This window comes from Hippopotamus amphibius, chromosome 7 (assembly GCF_030028045.1).
Source record: "Hippopotamus amphibius kiboko isolate mHipAmp2 chromosome 7, mHipAmp2.hap2, whole genome shotgun sequence".
Taxonomy (NCBI): domain Eukaryota; kingdom Metazoa; phylum Chordata; class Mammalia; order Artiodactyla; family Hippopotamidae; genus Hippopotamus; species Hippopotamus amphibius.
The window spans coordinates 42,950,551-42,966,936 of NC_080192.1; positions in this window are offsets into that span (position 1 = coordinate 42,950,551).

Sequence of the window (16,386 nt, forward strand, 5' to 3'; positions counted from 1 at the left end):
CTGCTTCCTCAACAGTCAGTGTGGTTCACCACTTATAGCAGGAGTTCTGGATTCAGGTGTTCAAATTCTTGCTAGAGCACCTACTATTCCCCTGGCCAAATAACCTCACTTTCATTTCTACATCAGGAAAATGGGTATTATTGTATGACTATCTGGAAAATCAGTGAGGCTTAAGTAAGGTAATATATATGTAAAACCTCATTATTTGCCAATTTTGATAAAATTATCACTGCTTCCTGGGTGACCTAGAGACCAGTATAGATAAGTGCAGTATATGAGATTCCTTACAACAAAGAAAATGTTTAGAGAGAGTAGAATTTGGAGGGTGTTAGTGAGAGCAATTGTGTTCAAGGGATCAAGAATAACTAAACTCCTTGAGCTTCATTTTAGGATGCAGTGTGATCACTGCCTCTGCTTTCCTGCTTTTTAGTTTTTTGCTATCCCTGGAAAATTCTAATATTTGATGTATTCAGAACATGTAATTCCTGTTTGATTCCAGAGACTGTCAAATGAATAAATAATGTTCGTACTTTAGGTTTCATTTGGTTTTATTCTGTGTTGCTATTTTTGCTCACTTGCTATATTTCTTTGTGTCCTACTTCCTCCTTTACCTTCTTTACAGATAAAATCTTAGATGATTTCCTTTAATCTTAAACAGCTTTTTATAATGATAAAAAATATATGTCTGCAACTCAGAGGCCAGGTACACTCTTTAGTTCTCAATTGTGACAAAAATGCTTTCCCCAAATACTTTCATTGTACTGAGATCCCTTCGGCAGCCTTGTTCTTGCTTTGGCAAACCTGTGGAGAGGTCATTCACTTCATTCAAATGTGATGGCTCTGTGCATTTGCAATGCAAGTCTAGAAAAGCTATGAAGCCTAGCTCAACTCTTTCTCTGCACAGAGGTATTTTATCAAAACCTTTCATGGGCATTTTTTATTATTTGCCTCCTATCTTTATCAATGTCTCCATGAATTTTTCATTCTGTCAGAAGGTTAAAAAAAAAGACTTAAAATAACCACTTAAATAACCCAGAATCAAATATTGTAAACTCTGAAAATACTTCCCTCTTCATTTTTATAAACATTTTTTTTCCTTTGAAATTGTGCTTTTAGAGTAGGAGGGAGGGGTATCCACTGCAGCTGGTCATTTATTATCTGTCTTTGCAACAGCTGAGAGACAAGATCAGTTAACTCTCCTTGAGAGGCAACAGAAGAGAAATTATCAGGCCAACCTGTTTGTTTGAGATGTGCACTTTGAATAGCTCTCTCTACTGCATGACACTGAGGTTCACCTTGGATGCAGATGATAGTGGACCAAGAAAATATGGACTCACTGAAATAGAAATTATAGATTTTTCAAGCTCAGAATTCTGGCCTTGAAAAGGAAAGATGGGCTCTTGGAGAGTCTATAAAGTTTTCTGTATTCCACATTTTGCAAAATGAAGAGGGATAAGAGAGCTCAGTCTTAAGCTATAGGATATGAAACCCATTCCCAGAATGGCTTAGATAATTCTTCAACTTGAGAAAACTGAAATTTTTTGGGGGGTGGGGGAGGGCTGACTTAGTCTCCCATTATTAAAGATGAGTATTATCACCAGATCCTTCTCTGTAGTGTTATAAAGATGAAACATGGATTAGGTATTTTGAAGAGACTGAATAAATAATACTGCATACCTATGTATTTTTATCTTCCATGTTATCTTAACATTTTTCAATTTAAAATATGCTAGCTGTATGTTGGGCCAAATGCTTTCTATGCCTTATCTTTATCCACCATAAAGACCCTATAAGGTATCCAATTTGTAACTTTAATACTGGAAGATTCCATAGAGGTGTCTAATATACTTTCATGCAAATGATCATGTTTCCATGATCTTTAGGGAAGATAACTCAAAAGTTAGAAAAATCACTAGCTTACAGATTTTTTATAGATGGTGACTAAATGAGGTCCTTTGTCAGATATTCTCATTCATAATCTAATATTCCAGTATGGTACTGTCAATACCTGGACTCTGGATGAGCAATATTAGCATCACTGGGAACTTGTTAGAAATGCAGATTTTGAAAATTTACCCTAAACTTATTGAATCAGAAATTCTGATGGTTGAGCTCTGCAATGTGTTAAACAAGTTCTCCTGATGCACCATAAAGATTGAGAATTCCTATTCCAGTGGACGGGTAGTTCACTAACTATAGTATCCTTAGGATTATGTGCAGATGGCTAAAAAAAAGAAAAAAAGAAAAATAAAAAGATTTTAACCATACTCATAATAATTCTTATTCAAGCTATATGATATGGGTCCCAGATAATTGCATATAAAGGAGCAGTCCAGAAAACCCAACATAGGTGGTTCTTATAATTTATTTGGATTAGACAGAATGGCTTAATACTGAAGTTGTTCAGCTTTCTATAAATGTGAAATAAAGGCCTACTATTTATATATTGTGCTTACACTCCATATTAGGTTTGTGCAAATCAATTCACACAGTCCCCCAAAACAGAGTTTTCAAATTATTGAATGAATTTTTGCAGTGTGACTGCAGCAATCCACACTGAACATCCAATATTCTTTCTTTATGGTATTCCTTATGATGTACTTGGAATGTAATTTTGCTATATATAATCAACTTCACATTTATATTGTGTTACATTAAATCAGCGTAACTTTCTTGCATTTGTTAAAGATTCCTTTTCTTTTAAGATTTGAAATCACGTGCTTTTAGCCAAAGAGAAAGATCTTTGAGAATTCTAGTTTAGGTAGCTTTCAAAATTGGAGGTTAGGGGCTTCCTAGGTGGCGCAATGGTTAAGAATCCGCCTGCCAATGCAGAGGTCACGGGTTCGATCCCAGCTCCAGGAAGATCCCACATGCCGCGGAGCAACTAAGCCCGTGTGCCAAAAAAAAAAAAAAAAATTGGAGGTTAGCTTATATAACTATGTTAATATTCTCATTCCATAGACTGATGCTGAAAGAATACAGAGTTTGTTGGTTTACTACACAGGACTGCTGCACTGATGGTATCACAAGTGTTCCTTTAGTACGGTGGCTGCCAGCAGAAATACCAGTTTTAATGAAGCTTTGCACAGGCTCTTATCTCTTGTTGGGACCCACTCTGTTATAAACAGCTTGGCCATTGACTCATCATTAGACTCGTTTCAGGAATCAGCCCGAGCTCCTCTGGCTTACTCAGAGAACTGCCTTGCTTTATGATTCATAATTTTATATTCATATAGAGTGGATAACACTTATTTAATGGTCTTATTTTTCTTCTCTATTTTATATTACCAAATGGAGGTGTGGTCATTTTGTAATTTCTGGGTGGCTGAATTTTTGAGATATGCTCTTGCTGTGTGAGCAACTCATCAAGGGTAAATGGTATTATTTCTACTCCCTTACCATCAGACAAGAATACCTCAGAGAATGAACAGTGCCTTCTGTGTGTGTGTGTGTGTGTGTGTGTGTGTGTGTGTGTGTAGGAAAGGAGAGAAGAAAGGATAACTTGAATTTATCAAATCTATTTTTTCAGTGAGAAAAAGGGAAATGCCAGTGTCCTATCCCTGTAGATTTGGTTAGGTCTGCACCTTTCCCCTGTATGACATTAAGGACTTGGCATTGTTCAATAACCATGAGCAAAGTAGTCAGGATTTGGATAAGACAAGATGTGTGTATGAGTCACATGTTAGACGAGTAATACTGTTAGCTGCCATAACAAACCTCCCTCAAATCAAAGTGCCTTAAGTGCTTTAATACATATTTTCCTCATGTCATAGTCTATTGTGAGTACCACAAGTCTCCTAGGAGTCTGTTTTTGAAGGGGTTACTTAAGGATTTTGGTTCCTTGTATAGTGTGGTTCCACTCTTCTGAAATCATTTGCTTGTGGTGAGAAAGAGAGACAGAGACAGACAGAGACCAAGAGAGAGACAGGGAGAGAAAGAGAGAGAGAGAAAGAAAGGAAAATCTGGAATTTAAGGGTTTACCCTTGGAAGTGGTAGTGCCTCATTTCTTCCCATATTTTATTGGCCAAAACTAATTCAAAGTCACCATCTCACTGCAAAGAAGGTTGGTGTACGTCCTAATGAGTGCTCCAGAGCAGTCAATATAATTGGTTTAGTATCCAGTCAGTCCCTTCTGGTCACCAGTAACTTTTTCATTATTCCTCTTATAAGGAACACATTCAGCCTTTCCCAGTGCTCTCAATCCCCAAATTCCGTCAGCCATGGCATCCATATTAAAAATGTAGGATCTTTAAGTAATATTTGTAGCAAATATTACTCCTTTTGGTCTAGAGACCTATTGTCAAAAAGATATATTATTTATGCACACTTCTCCCAACAACCACTCAATTATTTAATAGTGAAACAAGGAGAGCATAAATACAAAATATTCTTACTCTAGAAGTAAAAGAAAAACACAAGAGTTTCTGGTCTGTAATAACAGAAAATCCTGCCATTCAGACTATGCAAAAGCCACTCTCCCGGGTGGGGGAACCAAGTCAGCTATCCAAGAGGAGCTCCTGAGTTAATTTTCACCATATTCTCCTTGATCAGATCTCTGGGATGTTTCTCCTTAGCCATATTCAAAGTATGTTTTTGTTTTTGGAGCCTTATTTTTTCTTATACATTAGGGGATCAAGAGTTATTCTAAGTATTTGTCAAAGATCCCCCTGCCACCTTTTAAAGTCTATTTTTTTTGATGCCATATTTTCTTCAAAAACTTAGTAGGTTTGTGGTCTGTCCTAAGTTCCATATGTCAGAAACCATGCCCAATATTCTCCACTAGACATTGCTCTCCAATCTGTTGTTCTATTTTTTTCTTTCTTTCTTTCTTTCTTTTTTTTTTTGATATCCTTATGTTTCTGGACCTATTTCTGATCGAACTCTGCCACAGAAAATAATAAAAATAAATCTGGACTATATGGACAATATCACTAAAAATTGGACAGAATTTTTTTTCAGCTATGAATCATTGACCAAAACACCTGCTCTTCTCTTCTTGTTGCAAAACAAAACAAAAATCCTATAGGAAAATTACTCATTTATTTTTACCCCATATTTTTTCCAAGAATTCTTAGTGAGACCCTGAATATAATTCTTCTGCCTAGTGATACTTAGTCTAGCCACCATTCTTGCCTATAGTCATTGCCACTTCCTGTCTCTTGGACATTAACCTTTCTGAATCTCTTCTCTAAAATGTGGATAATAATTACATCCTCTCCCTAATGTCACTTTGAAGATTAAATTAAATAACTTATTACATGTCTAAGTACAGTGTCGAATCCCTCAGCATATGATAATTATTATTATTGTTGCCTTTATCACAATTGTCATCTATACTTTGGGTTTTACAGACATATGATATCTGCAATAGATATATATGCACAACCAATATTTATTGACCTGGATATAAAACAATGATTAAGACATGACTTCAAAAAGCTCTGAATTCTGTACCACTTTATGAATAATCCACAGCAATTTGTGAAAATTCATTTCTTATATTCAGCACTGCTTTCCTTCACTTGACCAGCTTATAAATGTCCACAGATTAAATCAACACTTATTTACTCAATAAACAGCATTTGGAATAGCAGATGGCTCTGAGCTGCAGGCATATTATGTCCTTGGGCCTTAGTGATATATGGAGCAATCATTTGCTATGTAATGGTTGCTTCAGGAAATAGAGCAATTTATTCCAAAAGTACAGGGCAGACACATGGTACATGGGCAGACTGGCATAAATAGACATATGCAGGTGGCAATGACATCAATACAACCGATGTATAAGTACTGGCAACAGATTTTAAGCACCAATCTGCCTTTGGGCTACAACAAGCACTCCCCATATTACCATTCTTGATTTGTTTTAGGAAGACATTAACTAACTTATGTTTTTAACTTCTTGTTTTAGACTTAGTTTGCCAAATCAAGGTTCTGAATAATGCATGGTGGTTACCCTAGTTCTCCAAGTTCTATTTGACACGAGACCTGATTCAACAGGGAATTCAAGAAAGAAAAATACCTGCTAATTTACTTACCACTGTGTATGCAAACATATTTCTTTTCTAGATAAGATTTGGGGCATTAGATATCAATGACAAAATCTATTTACAATGTATTTCCTGGAATACGTTCTTCTGGCCTCCATATAGAAATATGGTGCCCACCATAGTACTCGCAATTGCCAGATTTGCTGAGATTTGGGGGTAGATGTATTGGCATTGTCTGAATCTGACAGATCTTACAACTGTTGTTTAATGGGATCTATAGGTTACTGCTTCCTTCCTTCCCAATGCTTATGGTTTGCTAAATAAAGCAGGACACTTTCTCTGACTTTTAAGGGATTCAGGATTGTACAATTAAGCCACAAATGTTGATGAAAGTAACATATATTCTTCTTCAATCACCACTTTTCTCTCTTTCGGTTTCTTTGATTTTAATAAGTCACGACACAATATTTTTGTGCTCCAGGAAAGAAACAAAAGCGACTCCAGCATGAAATGTGTTTATCTGTGGGAACAGGGTTGGAAATCACACTCTCACATTCATTTTTGTCCTGCCATTCTTATTTAATATTTAATCATCACAACTTGCCATAACCTAGAAAGAAGAGTTGAATAAGAGCAGCAGTAGGTTTTTTTTTTTTTTTTCAAATGTGCTCACAAGCTATTTATTTTTAAATTAAATCTTTTTATCCAGAGGCCAGTGTTGGGTGGGAAGACAGTGCAGCTACAGACTTCTGGAAGATTAAGATAAGCATGTAAACTTATAATATAGATGTGATTAGTACTGTGATATTTCCCTAGTTTGCAATTTGATCTCAAGGAACTCCTAGTATAATGACTTCAGCACTATGATTTTATAAGCATGAAACATATTCTACATTTTCTATTCAAAAATTCTCCTGACCCACTCCTTTTCATCTCGGAAACTATACTCACATTAGGCAAAATATTCTTATAAAACGTCTCATCTTTGGCTTCTCCACTTTCTATTCTCTCCTTAATGCTTTCCTCCTGGTTTTTCACATACTTCACACCCACCAGAGGTTGCTTTTAAGGGGGTCACCTCTCACCTACCTCTATTTTGAAAAATCCAGTGGAGGTCTCCCCATTCTCCTCTTTGGCAGCTTTCAGGAATATCTGGCATAAATAAGCTCCTTCTTCTGAAAGAATTTTCTTCTTGGTTTCTGAGAAGACATATTCTTTGACCTTATATCTACCTAATTTTCCTCTCTTGATATTCCTCTACTATTGGAGTAATCCCAGATTTATTCCTGTATGCACACACACACACATATATATATGATATGTTAATTATGATGATAGTTATTATTAAAAGTGTTTGGCTATTTGTTCCTATAATTATATCATTGAGTTTACCATTGAGATCCAGAGTTGGTAACTACCTAACAACTTGATATTTCCACTTGAAAATCTAATAACAATATGAAGTTTAATATGTCAATCAAAATTCTTTGTTTTAAACCACCCCTAACTTTTTTCCTTCTTCAGGGTTTAGTCTCCTTAAATGACACCACTTTCCATCCATTGGCTCAAATCAAAATTTTAGGAACCATCCTTGAGTCCCCTCTCTTATCATCCGATCACGCATTTATTTTTCATTCATCCATTCATTAAACAAACAGTTATTGAGCATTAACTATGAGCTATGGCTTTGAGCCCTAGAGATACAGCAGTAAACACAACCATTAAGTTCTCTGCTAGGTTGGAAGTTACATTTAAGGAGGGAAAGACAAGTAATAAACAAATGGACACAACATTTGTTAGTAATAAGCGCTGTGAGCCGCATGAAAACAGGGTCACGTAAAAGGGCGAGGGTGACTCTGAAATTGTGGCATCTGAAGAATTCTCTCTAAAAGATGATATTTAATCTTGAATGACAGAAGAAGAAGAAGAAGAAAGATGAGGAGGAAGAACAAGTTTAGGATGCAGCTTGACTTGTCTGAAGAAAATAAATTGGCTAGTATGGCTTTATAGTGGATAATGATGAGAGTCATTTGAAATGAGGTCAAACAAGTAGGCAGGGGTCAGGTCAGGTAGGTATCTATAAACCAGCTTAAGGAGTTTGTAACTCATTCTAAGTGCAGTGATAATTCGTTGGAGGATTCTGAGCAGGATGATGATATGGAAGGACTTATCTTGTAAAAAAGATCAGTACTCCCCTAACTAATCCAAATCCTATTTCTTTTTTTGCTTAAAATCTTGAATGAAATTCATAATTAATTGAATAAATGAGTGCTTGGCATACAGCAAATGCACAAAAGTATCAAATGAATGAATGATAAAATAAGCAAAAATATGTTTTATGTCTGAAATTTTTTAAAATTTCAATATTTTAAAATTAAATTGTAATTTGGAGTTTTCCATTTTATCAAAATTAGATTTGGAGTGAATTTAATTAACTTCAATTCAATAAATTCTCATTGTGTGTTATCTGTCTTCTTTATAAAAAATGTTATGAAAAAAAGAAATAAGGTATAGTCTCTGACCTCAAAGAACTCAAACTCTAATAAGGCTTATAACAGTCCAAAGCGAGAGTAGATTGCAGCACTTTCCCAACACAAAGGCAAACATGAATCTTCTAGTTTTTCCTTCCTCCTTTCCTTCATTCTCTCTATTTCTATTGGAAAGCTACGTTAGACTGGGCATAGAACCAGAATGGAAATATGCAAAGCTTTTTAAACAATCAAGGAGAGTCTGAAGGACACATAATTTACAGGCATCAGGTAACTTTAGTTCCATAGGCAACTGAGACTAATACATAACGAAATTTGGTTACAAGTCATTCTGAGCTTGATTATACGATGGCACTGTACTAGCCAGCTTGGGGTGCCATAACAAGATACCACAGACTGGGTCACTTAATCAACAGAAACAACTTATTTTCTCATCATTCTGGAGGTTGGAAGCTCAAGATCAAGTGCCAGCAGCATTGGTTTCTACTGAGACCTTGCAGATGGCCGCCTTTCCACTATGTTGTCATATGGCCTTTTCTCTCTGCATATGCGGGGAGAGTTAGTTCTGCTGAGTGAGTTCTGGTGTTTCTTCCTCTTCCTAAAAGGACATCAGTCTATCAGATTACCCTGTGATCTCACCCTCAGTTACCTCCTTAAAAGCTCTATCTCCAAAAAGAGTCACACTAGGTGTTAGGGCTTCAATATGTGAATTTTGGTGGGGACTCAATTCAATCCAGGCTCTATACACTCACAGTTGACTCCTGCATTAATTATCTCTGAAATCGTTCATAAATGTAGCTGTTTAAAACAAAAAAATTTCATTATCTTGACGTTTCTGTGATATAGGAATTGGAAGAGGCTTAGCAAGGTGGTTGTGACTCAGGGTCTCTGATGAACTTGCAGCCAAAACATCAGCTGGTGCTGTAGTGTTCTTCAGGCTAGACCAGGGCTGAAGGATCCATGTAACCATGGCTCATTCACATGGTTATAATTTAAAACTATCACAGCCACCTAAAGTAATTCTTACTTTTATAAATCTTTATGCTGCTAAATAATTTTAATTCCATTGTAGGTACATGGCGGTGACTTAAAACCAAAGAGTTGAAATCTGTAAGAAATGAATGTGTTGGACTATTTATTCTGAAATTCAGAGGAGAGTTCCTCAGGTGACTCAGGCACTGGTAGTAGAAATAATAGAAAAGGGAGGGACTAGTATTTTTATCAGTATAAGCTACAAAAGTCTGATTTTTTACTAGTTCATAAGAGTTTGCATGTTAGCAAAGGAAAAGAAATTCTAGTAATTGATTATATTTTCATGTCATATATTAAATAATTCATTTTTTACCAAGATATTTCTTAAGGTATTGTTAAAAAAAACAAGACACTGGCCCTTGCAGAAGAGAGCCAGAAATGATTACTTACAATTGTTTTGCAGTGTGTGTTCATTGGTCCGTGTAGTGTAATTTTCTGAGGCTGTGAATATGGGCTTTGATGTGGTCTTGCACAGTAACACATGGCACATCTGTGTCCTTTCACGTTAGAATAGCCATTTTTTTCTTTTGACCTGCTAAGCTATTTCAAGGACTAAGAATAAAGCAACAGCTAAAGACATGTTTTAGATGCTATCACTGGAAATGTTTCTTCAGATGTCAACAGATATTCAGAGGCTGAGAAGAACCTTAACCTTGCAATATTGAAGTGAGGATTATAATTGCTTTTAAAATGGTAATGTGCTTGGCAATGAATTTTCAGAAAGTGCAGCATTGCAGTTTATGGCCTTTTGTTTAGAATTACAAGGAATCTTTGATCCTGTAAGGAAATTCCAGTGGAAAGTACCCAGGAAGAAAAGACTAGAGGTCTGGTTTCCAGAGATGTGAGCAGACCACTTAGCCCTTTTGACCTCTGTTTCCTTCATTACGAAGTGAAAAGTTAGGGCTCAGTGCTCTCTGAGGCCTCTCAAAAGGTCCACCGTTCTGTGATTATTATTTTGAAGTAGAAAATATAGAGTATTTGATTGCTGGTTCCTATGAAAATATCAATGAGAATAATGAGCTGTAAAAGATGCAATTTTATTTCCTATGTGACCAAGCCAATTCAACATTTATAAGAATTTTTTACGAAATGAAGCTATCCAGGAAATAGTTAACATCAATATTAAAATTCTATGATAATAGCAAGGTTGATATGTAAACTAAGAATAGCTTTCCAGACCCTATCATGAGCAAAGGAGTTATCTATTGGTTATCTATTCCTGCTGAAACATTCAAGAATTATATAACACAAACTCTTTCTCTGTAACATCTAGAATTAGCATATTAGATAAGGTCAGAGATATGGTCTTATAATAAATGTTACCACATAATTGTTTCCAGTGAGGTCCCGATGAATAACACTTTTCTAAACATATTATCACCAAAGAGTTTTGGTACAGGAAGGGAACTGAAAGTCTTTGAGTAAGCTGTTTAAGCCAGATATTTACATATATCATGTCATTTAATAAAATGTATTCATAAAATTACTTAATTAAAATTGAATGTCATTAGCTTGGGTAAATTTTTGCTGTAGACAGAGGTTCAGAAGAGCTGACAGTAAACATTTGCTATGTGGCCTTAAACTGATCATGTAACCTGGATTGACCTTAATGTCCTCATCTTTGAAACTAAGGATTTGGAGTGATGGATCTCCTTGTGCAGTTGAAAGTTATAGGATTTAAAGTTAAAACTTTATTTGATTGTTTGCTCTTTTATTTACTGATTTTATAACGTTAAGCAAGTTAATTAAACATATTAAGACAATTTCTTTAGCTACAAAGTGAGGATAATATGAAGCATCTTTCAGAATGGTTCTATGGATTAAATGGGACATTGCACATCAACTATCTTACACTAGTCCAGCACATAGTAGGTGCTTTAAAAAATGGGGCCATATCCTTGCATTCTCTTTGGCTTCAAAAACAGACCAATTTATTTTTTAATTTTCATCTAAATTTTTCCTTAATTGGACTAACAAGATTGGAATGACCATATATGTTACGGTTGTTTTACTCTAATTAAACTAGATGGAATCAAATGATTCCTCCATCAGTGAACTTTATTAATAGTGGTAATGGAATTTTATATTTATATTTATATTTTTATAATAGCATTAAAAGTTCATGAATATGCATATATAAGTAGAACTGTTTATATCATATGACCCTGTCACTTTGAAATTTCAGTACTTGGAAGAAAATTTGAGATCACAGGCATAGAATGGCATTTAAGATGCAGAATGCATACTTTGAGTAAGTGCTAAATAATTTTCACTAACACTGAAAAAGCCAACTAAATTAAGATAATCTATCTGTTTTGCCAGTGGTATCTCCCCTCCTGCCATTCCATTCTGGTCTAGGATTTAGGCTTGCTTTTTAGTGACTGATGTCATGAAGCTATGGGACACTGAGGCACACTCTAAAAACTCCATACATAGGGAATTTATGCCTGAATATATGCTATCCGAGATTTTCAAATACACAAAATGAAATGTTTTACGTTTCATAGTCTGACGCTCAACTCTGAAATCTCTCTGGTAATGGCAGGCCTAGTACATTTCACACTAAAAGACATTCAATAAGTGATAAAGTGCAAAAACAGTTTTATTAATAGCATACACAAAATGTCATGAAAGTTAAGGCAAATTCAATATAATCCTGATAGTTCACTTGGTGGTAAGATGCTCCAGTTTCTGAAGGTTGCTGAAGTTCTTTCAAGGACCTGCAGTAGAGGCCCTTGCCAGTTTATTTTATAGGCTCTAACTGTCAAGAGGCCCATCTGGCTCCATGGCTCACCTTCTGCTGGCAAAGCTGCCCGGCTGGCCATCCATATCATCTGGAGCCAGGTGCTCATAGCTGGATCAGTGAAGTGTTCACAGGACCACCTGCTGTGTTCACAGTAGTGGATACAGCATTTTTATTTTAATATTAAAAAACAAACATGTGAAAACTATTGGAAGGCTTTACTCTCAGTATCATTCCCATGTCCATGTAATGCTATTTAGGCACAACTAATCATCTCATGGCAGCTATGATACATCAGTTTAAGTTGTGGGAAGATAAAAAAAGTATTAGGGCTTGTCTTGAAGACTCCCCCCTAGCTGGTCTTGGACACCCTCAGTGTAGGCCTGTTGTCACAGCATAATTATTGAAAACTTTTTCGTTTATCCTCAAATGTCCTAGCGTGGACCGTAAATTATATGCTTACCCCATAATCTCCTTAGCAATGTCATTAAAGCTCTCAACATTCTTCTTAAGATTCTACTCTTTTCTACTTTTAAGCACTGCATTCAGAACTGGAAAAATAACCTTTTCAACTATGGGTGGGTGATCCTAGAGCAATCTTACACAATAAGTTAGTAGATGCCAATACAGGTAGATGCTGAAAGAAACTGGCTGGTGTTTATGACCAATGTGATAGGTATTAAGGCAAGTGGAAGCAAGGGATTGAAATGACAATGTTAGGAGCTCCTATTAGCAGAAAGTAGGATTGTTGCCAAAAGATCTAAGTGACATAAGGAAGTGACATAAGGATGAGGGCTGAAACAGAAATTTAAGAGGCCAGGAGAATATGGACCCCAATGAATCATGCTGAATGGTTGGCAAACCAATAAGAGAATTTGTAAGTTGCAATACTTGGAGTCATTTTGGTGAGAAAAAATTGTGTTAATTCTCATCAGTAACAGAAGCAGTGTATATGAGTTTTAGGAAGAGACTTTTAGTAATAATACTAGCTCTTTGTCAAAGGTATCTTGGACTTCCCATTTAAAAATTATATGTATGTGTTAGAGACGAATCATGTCAGAGCCATCAACTAATCTTCTTTTTACCAATTAGAAGCTTATTAAGCAACTCTTCTTTTTCCCCTTTGAGGAGAAGTACATCCTTTATATTTCTCAGTACTAATTAGTAAATTACCACCCTGGTAATGTATATGAAGAATCACACCAGTTCCATTTCTTGTAAATTTAATCAATATGAAAACATCCTAATTTCAAGCAATGGTGAGGCATGAGCACCACTCAGTAAGCAAAGATCATCACTGCACCAAGTTTGTGATTAAACATTTAGTATCAGCCTGGGGAACATTTTACTTCACGCTTTTCTTTATCAGTAAAAGAAAGCATTTATTTATCCATTATTGTGAAGTCTATAGATGCTAAGTACAGTATCTCCCAATTTACATATTAAATACTGAAACATGAAAAATACTACATTAGGTATTCAAAGCCATAGAGTGAATCACGAATAATGTAAAAAGGGAGTAAAACATAAGTTTTCCAAGTTGTTGCTTATTGCTTAGTTTATTAGCATATGCATTTTAAAACTATGCATTAAATCATGGGGGAAAATTCATGTTTACATCTTTTCAGAAAAGACACAAAAGTACTTAAGCATACTAGTCATGATTTAATTTAAAGAAATACTTACCTTGACTTGTTTTGGTATTGACAAGCAATCAGAGCCATTAACTTAAGATGACATTATTTTCAGTTGACCTTAAACATCTTAGGTCTATTTTAGATAATATTTAAATCCTAGACTTAGTTTAACGCTTGGCTACATCTTTCCAATAATGAATGCTTTTCCTATCTTTGAGCACTCTTAAGTGTAAACTGTTTTTTGTTTTGTTTTGTTTGCAAAGGGAATACATTCATACAATAAAAATTCAAAAGGAGTGAAATAAAAGAGAATTAAAATTGTCTTTTTCCCTCCTTAGCCCCCACAGAGCCTAGTTTCCTTCCCCAGAAGCAAGTACTGTTACCAGTTTCTTGTATATTCCTCCCTCTAATTTAATGTTTGAGAAATACACACATACACATACAGAATTTTATTGTTTTTACACAGAAAGCTACTATACTATACTTATTATTCCATGCCTTGCTTTTAAAATGTGTTTCCATATATAGCATAGCATTCTTTTTTGTATCACTTTAATAGAACTGTCAGATTCTTTTTTAATAGTGCTTAGTATTCCACTGAATATGTGAACACAACTGATTTGAACCAGCCTTAGTTAACAAACATATATTATTTTCAACACAACCCTGAATTTCCTTGCACATCTACTATTTTGCTCAGATGTGAGGAAGCTAAATAATGAGGAGTAGAATATCTGGATAAAAGGGCACGTGAATTAAAAATGTATGTATCGTCTACAAAAATTGCAATAGATGGTATTTCAGTTTATGTTTCCTCCAAGTGTGTGCAGGAATATAGGAGAATGCCTCTGTCTTCCACCCTTGCCCACAATGTGTGGAACGAAGTCTTTAGTTCTTCATGCATACGCTAGGAGATAAAACAGTTTGTAGTTAAAATTTAGAATTTTCTTATTAAAAATTAATTTTGGCATTTTACTGTGTTTAAGACTCAATTTCAATGAAATGTTTTTATATCTTTCCCTGGAGGAAGAAAATCCTAGGGGCTTCAATATCCCTACTCCCCTTTGTCATTTATTAAGGGAAAACTTTCCTCATAGGTAAACGTCTAAATTCTTACCGAAGGGATGTGTGTAGTGTGTGAACACAAATATGTGAGTAATTTGGGGGTTGTATTGTCTCATTGCTTTTTCTGTTTGGTAATGATGAATATGTGTACAAGATGAGGAGATAGACCAACCATTTTAGATCATGGATAGAAGTTACATTTTTAGGGAAACTGGGCAACAATACAATACCTGGGCTACTTATACAAAAATTATTATATGAGACAGAAAAAAAAACCCATAATTTTAAAGCTATCTTGTTTTAGCTATTTTTATTTTGGTACTTTTTATAAAAACTTCATCTGTATTTTAACTAATATGGACAAATTACATTGGGTCATTGGTATTTTTCTTATTGACTTGTAGATTCTATTTCATACAAACAATAAAAAACTCTGAATAATTCATACAAAAATTTTTTTTCTTCTCCGGTTCAGTATGTTATTTGACTTTATGATTTTTTTTTTTGCTAAAGTGAATTTTTTGTTTGTGTTATCAAATTTATGACAAAAATTTCCTTTATGGAATCTAGATTTTGAGTAATTTTTAATTAACATAGTGAGTAAATAGGTTTACTGAGTTCTGTGAGCCATTCTAGCAAATTAATCTAACCTACGGGGTTATAGGAACCTCTGATTTATAGCCAGTCAATCAGAAGTACAGGTAACAACTTGAACTTGTGACTGGTATCTAAAGCAGAGGGCAGTCTTGCAGGGCTGAGCCTTTAATCTGTGGGGTCTAACACTGGAGATAGTGTCAGAATTGAGTTGCTTTGTAGGATACCCAGCTGGTGTCTGAGAATTGCTTGTTGATATGGGAAAACCTCTCCCCTACACACTGAAATCAGGTTCCAGAATCCTTTTTTTTTGAAGGACAACTAGGAAAAATCTTTATTTGATTTATTCCTAGGTACCATACATTTTGTTGCTATTGTAAATGATGTATCTTTTTTTTTTTACATGTAGTTTTTTTTTTATTTTTTATTTTTTATTATTTTTTTGGGGGTACACCAAGTTCAATCATCTGTTTTTATACACATATCCCCGTATTCCCTCCCTTCCTTGACTCCCCCCCTCGAGTCCCCCCCACCCTCCCCGCCCCAGCGGAATGCTTTTTAACACCTTAAACTTATACAATGTTTTATGTCAATTATATCTCAATAAAACTGGGAAAATAAATAAATAAGGATTTACATAGAAGTGAATAAATAAATGTGTGGTCCTTAAGACAGAGAGTTGGTTTAGATTCTATTTCATTTTCTCATAGAAGCAATTAAATAATATATGGAGAGATATTTTAACAGGCTTTATTAAAAATAGAACAGCATTGCTAGAAAATAATTGCATCAGGTATTTTGATAGACACTGATTAGGATGAATATCACTTAATTAT